The sequence below is a fragment of the Bombyx mori genome, chromosome 8 (assembly GCF_030269925.1).
Source record: "Bombyx mori chromosome 8, ASM3026992v2".
In the NCBI taxonomy this organism is placed as follows: domain Eukaryota; kingdom Metazoa; phylum Arthropoda; class Insecta; order Lepidoptera; family Bombycidae; genus Bombyx; species Bombyx mori.
The window spans coordinates 9,171,156-9,185,221 of record NC_085114.1 but is presented as its reverse complement, the minus strand read 5'-3'; positions in this window follow the sequence as shown (position 1 = coordinate 9,185,221).

The window sequence follows — 14,066 nt, the reverse complement described above, 5'->3', positions numbered from 1 at the left end:
TTAACACCAGGTAGGCTGTGAGCTCGTCCACCTATTTTAGCAATAAAAAATAATAATAGCCACTCAGCAAAAATTAAGAAAGCTTGGCTGGGAGGTGCTAATGCATTCGCCGTTTAGTCCTTCCTTCAGATTTCCACCCATTTCGGTCTCTTCAGAATTCTTTAGGCAGTGTCAGGTTAACATCACGAGAGGATTGCCAAAACCAATTATAACGGTATTTTGATCAGAAGCCCCAAAATTTCTATAGCAATGGGATCATGTAGGGACAAGATGCCTACAAGATGACAAAAAGTTATTGAAAAAAATGGTACCTACATATTTTAGTTAAATGTAACTAAATAAACTATATTAAAAATTTTTTTGTATTTTCTTAAAAAAGGCGAAAAACCTTTTTCCCCAACCTATTATTTCCATAAATATTTAAGGTTTCTCGATATCTCAGTGGACATTGATTTCGAGAATTTTTGTAATTATAATTAATACGACTAGTGTTAAAGTTAACCGTGATTGACCTAATAGATTCTTAACAGGATTCTTATTAACATTTTAAAGTAGCAGGAAGATGGCGTCCTGCTACTGCTGCTAATAGGGTGGTAATAATGTAGTTCCCATAGAACCACTATAGTCGACAGTTCGCGGTAATTAGATGGTCGTACGATTTATTATTATTGTACCATCTATGCACTTTTGCAGCGTACTGTACGTACATATTTGTTATCTTAGTCTTGGTTATAATAGTTATGATTTAATTCTGTAAACTAATTAAAAAACAAATAAATGATTCAAATACGCTCACACTATAGTTTAATATTGATTGTTAACATTAGTAATGTAAATTCAATTCAACTCAATTCAATTCAACCCTTTAAATGACTCTTTTGTCATGGTGCCGCAATTCAAAAAAGTATCCCTGCAACCTTCCAAAGGTTTTGGGATACTTGGGATCGATATTTCGAGTGATGTCCAATTTCGGAGTCATTTGGAAGGCAAAGCCAAGTTGTCGTCAAAAATGCAGGGAGTCCTCAACAGAGCGAAGCGGTACATAACGCCTGGACAAAGACTTTTGCTTTACAAAGCACAGGTCCGGCCTCGCTTGGAGTACTGCTCCCACCTCTTATTTCATTAGAAAAATTGGTACCCGCCTGCGGGATTCGAACACCATTGCACCGTTCGACACAAATGCTTCTCATTTAGGCCACGACAACTTCCAGATACTTCCATTTGACTCCATACAGAAGAGGGCTGTTTGGATTGTTGATAATCCCATTCTAACGGATCGTGGGTCTGCGGAGATACTTCGGTTCTATACTACCCTCTGTATTTTGTACCGTATGCTCCATGAGGAGTGCTCTTAGGAATTGTTTGAGATGATACCATCATCTTGTTTTTACCATAACACCGCCCGTCACCGGAGTAGAGTGCATCCATACTATCTGGAGCCACTGCGTTCATCGACAGTGTCGTCCCCATTAGGTGGGTCGTAGGCTCGTATATTTCGATTGGTCGTATGCTCGTCTGCCTACAAAAGCCATAAAAAAGCGGCGATTTAAGAGTCTTCTAAAGAATTATTTTCTTGGATTTTGCAGAATATACGTATGTTTCATTAAAAATCGGACGTACTTATGGTTATTTAAAGTTTTCTGGAATTTACTTTAACACTATTACGTGTTAGAAATTACATAGAAAATATTAAATTCGAACTTTGTCTGTCTGCTTTACTCTAATGTAATTCGAAGAAAAATATGAAAACGTTTACTAACGATTCTGTCAAGGAAACATCAGTAAAAGCCGAAACGAAAGCAGAAGCAGCACTGATGGTAGGACCTTTTGGGAGTCCGCACGGGTAGGTACCACCACCCCGCCTATTTTTCCGCCGTGAAGCAGTAATGAGTTTCGGTTCGAAAGGTGGGGTAGCCGTTGTAACTATACTGAGATCTTAGAACTTATATCTCGAGGTGAGTGGCGCATTTACGTTGTAGATGTCTATGGGCTCTAGTAACCACTTAACACCAGGTGGGCTGTGAGCTCGTCCAGCCATCTAAGCAATAAAAAAAAAAGATTGAGGTAAGCCCCGGATAAATTAAGTTCTGATCCTTAGCGCTCCACCTCACCGCAGCAAATATAAGGGTGCGAAACAAATTTTGAATTAAATCCGTTCCTCTTGACGAGTTAATGTCCCACGAGACTTTTCTCTCGTTTTAATTTCCGGAACGTTTTCGCCGAGGAAATAGTTTGTAGTGCAAACAGCGCTCGCATTATCCTAACTGTGTCAACATGGAAGCGACGCAACAACGATTTACTATAGCGATGACCATAGATAAAGCGGACGGAGTTTAAATGTGACACTATCTATACTAATTATAAAGAGGAAACATTTGTTTGTTTGTTTGTATTGAATAGGCTCCGAAACTACTGAACCGATTTAAAAAATTCTTTCACTGTTGGAAATCTACGTTATCCCTGCGTGACATAGGCTATATTTATTATATTTTCAAAAAAGTTAAGGATCTTTACTGAAACTCCAATAATGTAACCCAATGTGCTAACAAAATTACGTAAAATTCTTTACATCGCGTGCTCTACTTCCCAAGCGAAGCCGGGGCGGGCCGCTAGTTTATAATAAGCGGGGTTCCGGGCCACTCACTATATTCATTGGTAAGTAAATATTTGTTTATTACGTAATTATATTGTAACGCGAATTAAATTTCGAATTTGGTTTACGAAATAGAATTTTCTGGTGCACGCTTAATCCCCTACGAATCCAAGAGCGGTGTGGTTATTTACGTAAATAAATATTTTTTGTAAATGAAATATGGTAGAGCTTCATTCGCAGGACGTAGAGCTGAGTGCATTAGCCGATTTAAGGCTAGCTCTGTGGCCATTATTTTCACACTTCGTTTGCCAGGCGTCGACGTGGCCTGCTGCCGCTCCTGTACTCGTAACTTCATGGGCCGTAATTCTTGTTTCGCTCGACATTTTATTGTAAATGAAAATAAATGGAATAAAGAACAGTTTTTACATTTGAACGTCTTGCTGAAAACACGTTTTTAATTTGAAGTGCATGAACATGCATATTCGAAATTTAAATCTAAATTTTCTCTAAGTAAAATTAAATTAAATTATGTAATTTCAAGTAGAATTAATGTGTGTAGCATGCATTGCATGCAATCAGCATGATTTTGATATAGATAGGGAACGTAGGGCGTTGATATTAAGATGCAATATGCTGGCCCGCAGATTTACTGGTTACGATAGCTATGCCAACATTTCTATTAAGCTTAATTTTTACGTCTGCTACGATTTTTACGTCATGAGTCTGTGGATCACATATACATACGCGGAGAGCTTACAATGCTCTATATATTAATTAAAATAATTCATTTAGGATGATGTTGTTACTGTCGCGCTTTTGTAGTGCATCCACAGTGCTTGCGACATGTCACACAGTTGTATGAGGTCTCGCGTTGTATGAGGTCCCGCGTTGTATGACTTCTTTGCAATATCGCGGAAGATAAGTGCATCGTTATTGCTTCGAGTACGTGGCAACAGTTTTCTGAACATCATATCGAGCAAGATCGAGAGACTGTTCGTTAATAGAGAGTTGTCCGATTGCGCTGAACTTATTTTAAGTGAAATAGATGTTTTTTCTGATTGTCTCACTACTTACAGAAAAAATCTGTCGCGGATCATCTCCCAATTAAATTAATCTTAAGCAATGAATGAAATGTATTCAAATCTTAGCTGTATATATTTTTTATTTTTGATGTTAATGCACTGTCGATTGCACCTATAATTGAGGTCACATCTGCCATGAACTTTTGTCAATTTGTTAATGTTTTGTATTGATGATCACTTTGTTGGTGCAACTTAATAAATAAATAAATACTCGTAACCTTTGCCTTGGGTAAGACTAATAAATAATCAGAAACTACACAATGTATGCTTTTTACGATTTAAAGTAAGATTTAAAAAAATACTCCAAAGATTGTGTTTGTTGATGTAATGCTGACCACATTTTTGTGTGATATTGATTTTACTAATGCGTGCGGGTTGACAGCGCGCCCTACGGTCAGAAGTTAGACAGGGATTAAGGTATATAAGTAGGAATATTACGACTACGAAAGAATTATGGGGCAACTTATAGCAGCACACATTTCGTGAGGCTAATTATTAAACATATATATTTTGATTTATGTAAGACTAGCGACCAGCCCTCGCTTCGCTTCGGAAAAAAAAATATTTTATTATATTATATTCATATGCATGTAGTAAAAAGCGGTTATTACAACATTACAAACAGACACTTCAATTTTATTTATATGTATAGATGAATGGCGAGGTAGATCCTGTACTAGTTGATATCGTAGAACTGGTCGAACATGAAGTAATCAAAATATTAAATATTGTCTAACTATGTTCATCGTGGTTCATACAGCGGTAGATTTGATAATATGCTGACATCTATACATATAAATAAAATTGGAGTGTCTGTTTGTAATATTGAAATAGCCTTTTTTTACTACATGCATATGAATATATATACTGTACATATACTAAAATAACATTTTTTACAATTTTTGTCTGTCTGTCTGTCTGTTTGTTCCGGCTAATCTCTGGAACGGCTGGACCGATTTTGATGAGACTTTCACTAATAGGTAGCTGATGATATAAGGAGTAACTTAGGCTACTACTTTTCTTAGACTAGCTTCGCCCCGCGGCTTCACCCGCGGTACTACAGTAACCGCGGGTAACATCACGGGACTTAGCTATCAATAATAAAATGTAATGTTTCCGAAGCGAAGCGAGGGCGGGTCGCTAGTTTAAAATATAATTCAAAATATAATGATGTATACAGATATATATTAGAATAATATATTTTGACTTAGATACAATCTAAGTCAAAATATATTATTTAATTTCTAAACGTTAGAGAATCGCCCCCTTTTCAATTGCAGTTTTATTGTACTATGTGAAAGTTAATACGCCAATTTGCCGATTTACGATCAATATATTCTACTTGTCATGATAAATTTTACAGGAACTAATCGCTGGCTGCTTTTTTTATTATTATATTTTGAATAAAATAATCTATTTTAATTTTAGAGGCCTTTAATCTTGCACTTGATCTAGTATGTACTTGCTTTATTTGCCTAGTATGACCATAGCTCGAGTTAAAAACAAAAATTTAAATGTAAGACTTGATTGGTATAATTTTTTACCGAAATAAATAACAAATTAAAGCATTTGTACATGGCGTGAACACCTTTGCCTTTAGTGTATACGTTTAATATATTCTGCCATGAATCAGAAAGTATTGACCTCCACCAGGGGATTTAAATACTGCTAGGGTTTCTTTGGAGTTCAATATTGAATTCAATTTCATATTCAACTCAATATTCAATTTGACTAGGTCCTAGTACTGACCGCAACTTTTAGTATCGAAAGATTTACACCTGTCTTCAGTTCTGATGAAGTCTTGAAGTTCACGAGTCAGATTCGAGGTGCTAGGTGATTTTAACTAAAATCCGAATTAGAAAGAGCCACTTTACATTTGTGAATAGTTCACTGAGCGTAATAAGACGGGTTCTTTAATCTTTTTTTCAGATTGCTAATGAGTGGTTAATTGGGGAAAGAATATTGCTGGTATAGATGAATTGTTGTACTATGGTGGTACTGTACTGTAGGGACAATAATTAAACTCAACCGAATAAAATATATGTATGTGAACGCTAAGAACACGAACCAAGAACTCTGTTTTTTATTTGCGTAAATAATAACCAAAAGTCATTTAACCAGATTTTTATTAGATTAATTAATAGTTTAGAAATTCGAAGAATAAAATTACTTTTACGGTATAATCTGAATTAATAAAAATATATAAAAAACTGAAATAATTTCATAAATTTAATGAAATTATTCAGATTACTCATTAAGTTAAGGCTCGTAAGTCGAAATCTTTGTGAACATTCTCTCATCTGAAGTTGCTGCGAAAGTTCATAAACAATTTACACCTACACTCGTTAACTGAGAAGTCTAAAAGTTCTAACTATACACTTGTAGAGTACAGAATTGTTTTTTTTTCGGCAAATTCAGTCTGAAAGAATTTATCTTTCTTCTTTGAAATTTTACATGAAAGATAGTTTATGAAATGACGAAAAATCATTTTGTTGAATTTCATTACATAAATTAAAATTGATGAAAATATTGAAGAAATATCACTTATGTTAGCATCGAAGCTTAAGAAAACATTAAACAAAAACAGTTTTGAAAAATGAGTATCGCCTAAAAGAGCTTAACGAATTAAATAATTGTGCAAAATGAAAATGAAAAACACTGAAAAAGGATAAAACAGAGTACATTGATTTTGCTTACTGATCCATTTCAAGCTCCATTGGTTTCTTTTAGAAATCGAATGGTGTTAAACAACAAACTAGATATCGCACCCCGGGGTGCAACAGCACGGATCCAATTATTGACCGCAGCCACTACGTCTTTTCGTCGAGTGTAATTGATTTATTTACTCATTTCTCGGATATACACTGAATTTGTCTCGACATGAAAAATGGTTAAGTTAGCGATACCTTGTGGATCCAAATGTTATATACGTATTAATGTATTGAGGTGATTTGTTATTATAGTTTGTAATTAAAACTAAGCTGAAGCTGAAACTGCAAAAAAAAGCTAAGCTGTCCGGACCAAGTTGACTGGGAACTGGAGACAAAGAGATGAAAATATAATATTTAAAATAACGTATTTTATTTTTGTAATAAAGGGCTGATCGGTTACAGGTTTATTTTTATTTTTATTGCTTAGTTGGGTGGACGAGCTCACGGCCCACTTGATGTTAAGTCCGGGGTCCATAGACATCTACAACGTAAATGCCGCCACCCACCTTGAAACATGAGTTCTAAGGTCTCAGTTTTTACAGTACAACGGCTGTCCTACCCTTCAAACCGAAGCGCATTACTACTTCACAGCAGAAATAAGCAGGGTGGTGATACCTACCCGTGCGAACTCACAAGAGGTCCTACCATCAGTAAATAATCGAAATTTCAAATCACTATTTACATTGAAAGCAGCGTGTGGTGCGTCAAGTAATGTGTTTTATTATAGTGTTTTAGAGATGAATTACATTTTCACCGTTGAAACTAAAAACCTATGGATATTTTGTGTTTCACCGTTATGAGGCGGCATATAATTTGGTATATTTTTATCAAGTTTATATTAGTATAATATAATTTTTTAAATATTTATATATAAATCTGTAGTATCTATGTATTTTATATGTATTTATTTCCTTTATTACAAGCTGTAAACATTTGTATGTGTTTGTTGTGTTGAATGTTTCAATGCACCCATCATTATTTCCTCTACATTACCTTTAGTTCACTGGCGGAGAATATCTTAGGCAGTTAGTCTGCAAATGTATACAAATACTTGAAATATATTCTTCTTCTTCTTCTTTGTCTCCACCTTATCCCACTAGGTGGGGTCGGCACACCGAATTTTTCTATTCCATTCTCTTCTAACAGTTGTCATCTCAACGCTCATTCCTCTCTCTCTCATATCGCATTCACACACTCCATCCATGTCTTCTTTGGTCGACCTCTTCCCCTCTACCTTGCACTACCATTTCGATACATCTCCTAGTCACACACATCTCTCTACGCATCACATGTTCATACCACGCCAACCGTCCGCTAATTTGAAGTATAATATTTAAATAAATTATTATTAAATAAATTTTATTATGGGTGTTTTGTGTTTCACCGTTATGAGGCGGCATATAAGACTAGTAAAGCTAAAGTTATTCGTCCTTCTCCTCCTCTAATCGTTCGTTCATTGCTGAGCATCGTGATACGCCCGCCTGATACCTTTCCTTGTGATCTGTAAGCTACTCATGTGGGCTAGTGGCACAGTGAAACGCGTCGCTCAGTTTTCTGTCCAAATGCTCGGACACTTGATCATTCCATCTTTTCGGGCTCCGGCCCCTGGATCATTTTCCATCCATTTGAGCTGTGACAAATATGAGTCTCTCCAGAATAGTGGATGGTGGAATATAATTTGATAGTTACATAATAATTTTTGTCATTAAACTTTAGTCACTTTATTATTTATTTGGCGGTTGGATCATAAAACTTTTAAATAATGATTGAAAAGCCAGCTCGAATACTAGTTAAAATTAAAAAAACGCTATCAAACTTAAGTACTTTTTGTTTTAAAACGTCGACGAACTAGAATCACTATAATGAGTTTCACCAATTGAAGAGACTCGAATTTTTTATTGCTCTAGTAGACTAAGATACGGCCAACCTAATGGTGAGTTTCCGTCGCCCATGGACTTCAACAATTCCAGGGGCAGATCCAAGCCGCTGCCTACCGTTATATCGAATATACCGTACCAAATATTTACTAAATAGAGAAAGCTGACGATGTAATTGACTCATTTATAAACAGCGGTAAAGTTGTTGACTACTATAGAAACTATTGACAAGTTTAGGTAAGTTTTTATTGATTATGGCGAGGATCGAGAGGACTGCGTTGTGGGTGTGGGGTGGCTGTAGTGTGCGGTGTGCCGTATTTAAGAACGCGTCTAAGGGGCTTTACTCTGGACAGTGACGGATTGCTATTTGAGGTCCGGCGAGCCTCAACCGCCGTCCGAAATGTCGAAGTTATAAATTGATTCGGTCTCTTCGAATTCATTTACAAAAACCCATTTTATCTGAGTGCTTTGCTTTAGCAGCTCGCAATTGGCGGTGACTAACAGAAATGGGCCATGTAACCCAGTAATTTATTACTTATGCTACTAATTTGTTTTTAGTACTTGTAAAATTAGTACGTTTCTATTTTTACTGTTCTCGACCCTGGGGATAAAGAAATAGCGTTTTATACAAGTAATCAACTTTTAATATTAGTTTTGGAATATGCCAATGATTATGATTTCGTTTAGTGAAGACTAAAGGTCTTACCTATTCGGTGGCGCTCTTCTTCTTGTGATATCTTTGGTCTACACTAATCGATTACACCAGGTGAGGTGTGAGCTCGTCTACCGATCAAGAACAAAACAAAAACGAATAACATTTTAAGCAGTTGAAAACCCAACACACCGAAACTATTTTCGCCTCAACCCAGAATGAACATTACGTGCTATGGTAATAAAGGATAATTTGACTCAAGCACGATCTAGCGTGCGAGGACGACGAAAGGTCGGATAAATAAATTGTCGCTATATGAAACAAGGTTGCAATTTCCCGTAGTTGTCAGCCCGGCGAACCTCCCCGGGGAGAGAGGAGTATGTAATGATTTGCACATACATGACATAGTGGAAATACTCGAAATCAACAGAGCATAAAAAGCTTAATACTTAAAGTTTCGTACAGACAAGTTGTTGACAGAAAATAAGTATTACTTAGTATTAGAAAAACTAAGAAAAATATGTTTGTAAGTATAGCCGATTCTATGTTTTTTGCCATTGAAAGCAGATCTGCTGGGGAATGGTTACTTTCGCTTATGGAGTGCTCATGGAGATTAACAAGTTATGCTGTGGTCCAATAACCCTCGTTTGGAGTAGAATATATCAAATCTGTCTCGCAATGCCGCGGAGTTCATTTTTCAGAGTCAGATGGCACGGATGTCCGCAAATGTGATACCTAAAAAGGTAAGAAGCAGTGGCTCCAGCTAGTAGTAGTTGAGTAAAATAAAAAAAATATTAATTTTATCACATTATTTAGTGTCATTCAGGTGCTTGTTTCTTATCAAAGTTTGACCAAAGCCTCCTTCTAGTTTAAGTACAATGGTAGTTTAGGCTTTAAATAATAAAATCCGGCATGAAATTTTTGATTCAAGAGAACTGTTTGATATTAATCTTATATCTCATTACAAATTCGATTAGGAGTGCACAAATGAGAGAAATCATCTTGCTTAATAAGATCGAATAAATATTAAACAAGTTTACGACACAAACTGAATAAAATGAGGGAGAGTAAAATTTATGTGCAATGCATTACAGAGTTTTATTGGTAGCTTCGTCGTCCAACGCGCGGTTTGTTATCAGAACGTCTGAAGCGCTGCATAACGACTCCCAGAGACAATGTTCCCCCTTTGTAGTTCACTCCACATGTACTCGAAATAACAAGGGTTCTATTTTCAATTCCTCCATCGCGCTCCGCGGTTTTACAAGCGCGGGGCACCCTTGAAATGCATAGACTTTTTGCATACACAAGCGGTTTTTCTCTTTCGGCTCACGTGAGCTCCGGCTTAAGTGGGATTCATATTAAATTGAATATTTAGAACGAATTCTTATGTCGGATTCTTATTCGCAATGACGATGTTTTATGTTAAGATAATGGATAAGCTCTTTGTTGAATCTTTTGACAAATAGCGGGACCGAGAGCGGTGTCGTAAAACAAAGCGGCGTTGAATCGCTGGCGGTTACAAGAGTCGTCAAAGTAACGAGCTCTGTAATATTTGATGCGCCAGATATTGGACCCCCGAAGAGAATATTACTCTATTGGAGTTGTTCGCGACGGACATGAATAAATATAAGACTAGAAGAGATACTGTTCGCGACGAACATAAAAATCATAGTTGTTCCCGACGGACATTCAGAAAAATTAGAAATAGTTTTAGAATAAGTAAATAGATAGAGAATGTCCGTAATGAATAAATAAAGGTGTCCGTAAATAGATAGTAAAGGACAGGGGAAATAAATAGTTATGTTAAAAATAAGTAACATAAAATAGAGAATAAATAGAAATAAAGAATAGCCAAATAGACAGTATGTTAAAAATAGTTAGCATACAAACTTAAATATAAGTAAATTTGTAAATATTATGTGTTTGTAAATAAAGATTGGTCCTCGTGGTCTTTAATTTGGCGTGGGAACGCAGGAGCGAGTCACAATACGGGCGACTAATAGAGCGACTAGGCAAACAATAGGCGAGCGAGGCGGCCGAGAGAACAATAGACGCCCACCGTGCTCGGACTCATAATAGCGCTGGCCGAGTGCGCGTGGGCGACCATAAATAAGGGGCCTACCTCGCTGCAAATTCAGAGAGTTCCCGGGGTACCAGTGCGAGTGACGGACGTGTGAACTAAGGCTGTGCTGACTTGGATGCTCTCCTCATCGCGAGTGTACAAAATTCTTGAAGTTCTGTGTAGGCGCGCTGTCAACGCTCCGAACAGAACAAATTCGGGACCCGGGACCAGGTAAGTCGAACGACACTTTATTCTTTAACATTTGTTAATTGCGGGTGGGTGTCGTTCATACCTGTGTAAGCTGCGTACTCACTTTATTCTAAAGAATAAAACCGAGTCACGTTAGCGCCACTGAGTCTGGCCACCCGTGTCCGTTCCCAGTCCTCCCCTACCCTTCGGGGTTAGGAGGGGCTGCAAACTAAACCCGAATTGGCAGTCGGATCGGAGCTAGTTAGGGTGTAGGTGTCAGTGCCTAGGTTAGTTAGTCCAATAGTTAGTTTAGTTAGTAAGTTGTTACATTTAATCTTAATCCAGTTTTGTAGTATTAGTCTCAGTATATAGTAGTTTAGTCCATTCAATTTATATTAGTTCACAATTATTTTATCAAATTCATCAACTTTATCCTCAAGACTGTAGTAATAACGTAATAGATTTCTTTATCGTTGATTCTTATCGTACCAGCTGTTCATTCTCACCGATCTCGACCAATAGAATTTGTTGTTGTAATTTAGATCGTAGAAACAAAATTTTATATTCGAAATAACAAAATTTTTTCAGAACAACCCTCGTTTGGTATTACATTTTCAAATTCATAGTATAAATTCTACAATATTAATACATTCCGACTGACAACTGCCCCTATTACATTAAGTTATCCTTCACATTATTATTATATTATTTAGACAAACTATCACTTAGCATACTTTATTCATTACATTCATCTAATTAACCGATTATTATAGCATAATTAAAATTAATTGTATTGTTTTGTTTGTTTGTACGAAAAGGCTGTCTCAACTTTGTTGAGAACAGATATTTCCCTATATTCATTCTTGTTTTGTGGGTCGCATTGGATCGGCGAGTGAGTTTGGTGAGGGTGTGGCGACCGTGGCTGTGTGGCCGTGGGTCTCGGATTCTGATATCGGAACTCTTGGAGATTCGGGTATTGGACCCGGGGCACTCAGTCGGGTTGGCGTTGGTGGCCCGCGCCTGCCGACTACTCGTTGTCCCAATATAGGACCTTCTTATTGTGTACTGTTTTGTCCCTAGTTTATAGTTTTCTTTCCCTTATTGATGATTATTGTTCTTATAAATTAAAGTTTCTATCAGTAGACTAGACTTGTACATATATGTATATAATATTACTTTAATTATTAGCAGGATATCTATTATGATTATTAAAAATTAAATATTAACATCTGTCGGTCGGTATTACAGTTATCCCTGTGGGTCGATCGGGATTGCGGTGCTTTTGTTATATATCACACCACCACTATTCGCCTACAAGGCACAGATGTCCAAGGACCCTGCTACCCCCATCTAGTACGGCCAAAATCATGTCTGGGGGTTCATCTCCCCCCATCATCAGCACGCCCGGCCCGTCTCACAGGGGACGTCAAGCGATGGCGGGAATTTTCGCCCATCGCTCCCAACCTATCGGCCTGGAACCGGACTCCGGAAAGGACGATCGGCCCGGGCCTTCGGTCGCGGCCCAGGGGGTTCCGAGGATTCGTCCGGAGGAAGCTTCGTCTCCCCCTTTGACGGATCGCACTGGGCCCCCTCGGCCGCGGAAGAAGGCCAGGTCCGAGTCCGACCGGAGTCCTTCCGAGGCTATAGACAAACGGCCACGTATTGGACCTTCGTCCAAATCTATTAACGAGGACGATGAGGACGAGGACACTGAGGAGACGTCCTCCTCCCATGAAACGTCCGACTCAGAATCCGAGACCGATTCAACCAAATCCTCTCATTCTTCCTCATCGAGGGCGAAGTCCCTTACACCCCCCAAACCAACTCCCAAGCCGAGGAAGCGTACAGGGACGGCGGAAGTCTATGCAGCCAAACAGCTGCGTACGCCTCCTCGGTCTCCTTCTCCTACCATCTCCCCCATCCTGACGGACAGGCCCAGGGGTGCCCCCACCACAGGCTGCACGGTGGGCAACCTGGAGTCAACCAGGTACATGGACCTAGAGCCAACAGTCTCCAACCCTCAACCCAACTCCATCCCCAATCCCTCCCCAGTGCCCTCGACTTCATACGCAACCATTGCAGCAACGCGACCGGCGCCTACACTGCGCCCACAATTGAATGCCTCTGCTTCAACAAAACCGCGCGCCGGGGACGAGCCACGCCGCCATCCACCCATTATAGTGGAAACGCTCCCCAATTGGTCCCGCCACATGGCGGCCATCAGGGAGCGCTTAGGGCGGGCCCCCTCTGTGCGCCCTTACGGGTCAGGCTTCAGATTTCTGCCGGCGTCGGCAGAGGAGTATAGGGTGGTCCAAGCCTATCTCGCGGGAGCCTCCTCCGCTGACAGTGCCATTAAATGGTACTGTTACGCATTGGAGGAGGATATTCCCGCGAGAGTGGCAATTCGAGGCCTACCTGCCGACACCGACGCGGCAGAAATCGTAGACTCTTTAAAGGAGTTAGGGTTTCCGGCTCGTTATGCTCGGTGTATACGGGCCAAGAGAGGGCGGCCGGGTTGCGTCTTTTACGTAACCCTGGACCACCTCTCCAAGGATGACCTCGCCCGCTTGTACGCAGTTGAAGAACTGCTGTACTTGCCGGGGGTGTCAGTTGAGGGATGGCGTCCAAGCCGAGGACCTGCGCAGTGTCATCGCTGCCAGGCCTTCGGACACGCCTCCAACAACTGCCACCGAGCGGTCCGCTGCGTGCGATGTGCGGGTGAGCACATTGTGGCGGACTGCCCGAGGCCAAGGGAGGGACCCTTCATCTGCGCCAACTGCGGGAAGGGCCACGCCGCTGTTGACAAGCGGTGTGTGTTCTACCGCAGGAGGGCGCGGATGATGGGGGTCACTATTCCTCCCCCCGTACCGCCAGCGAGGCGCGCCGGTCAAGCCCCTACC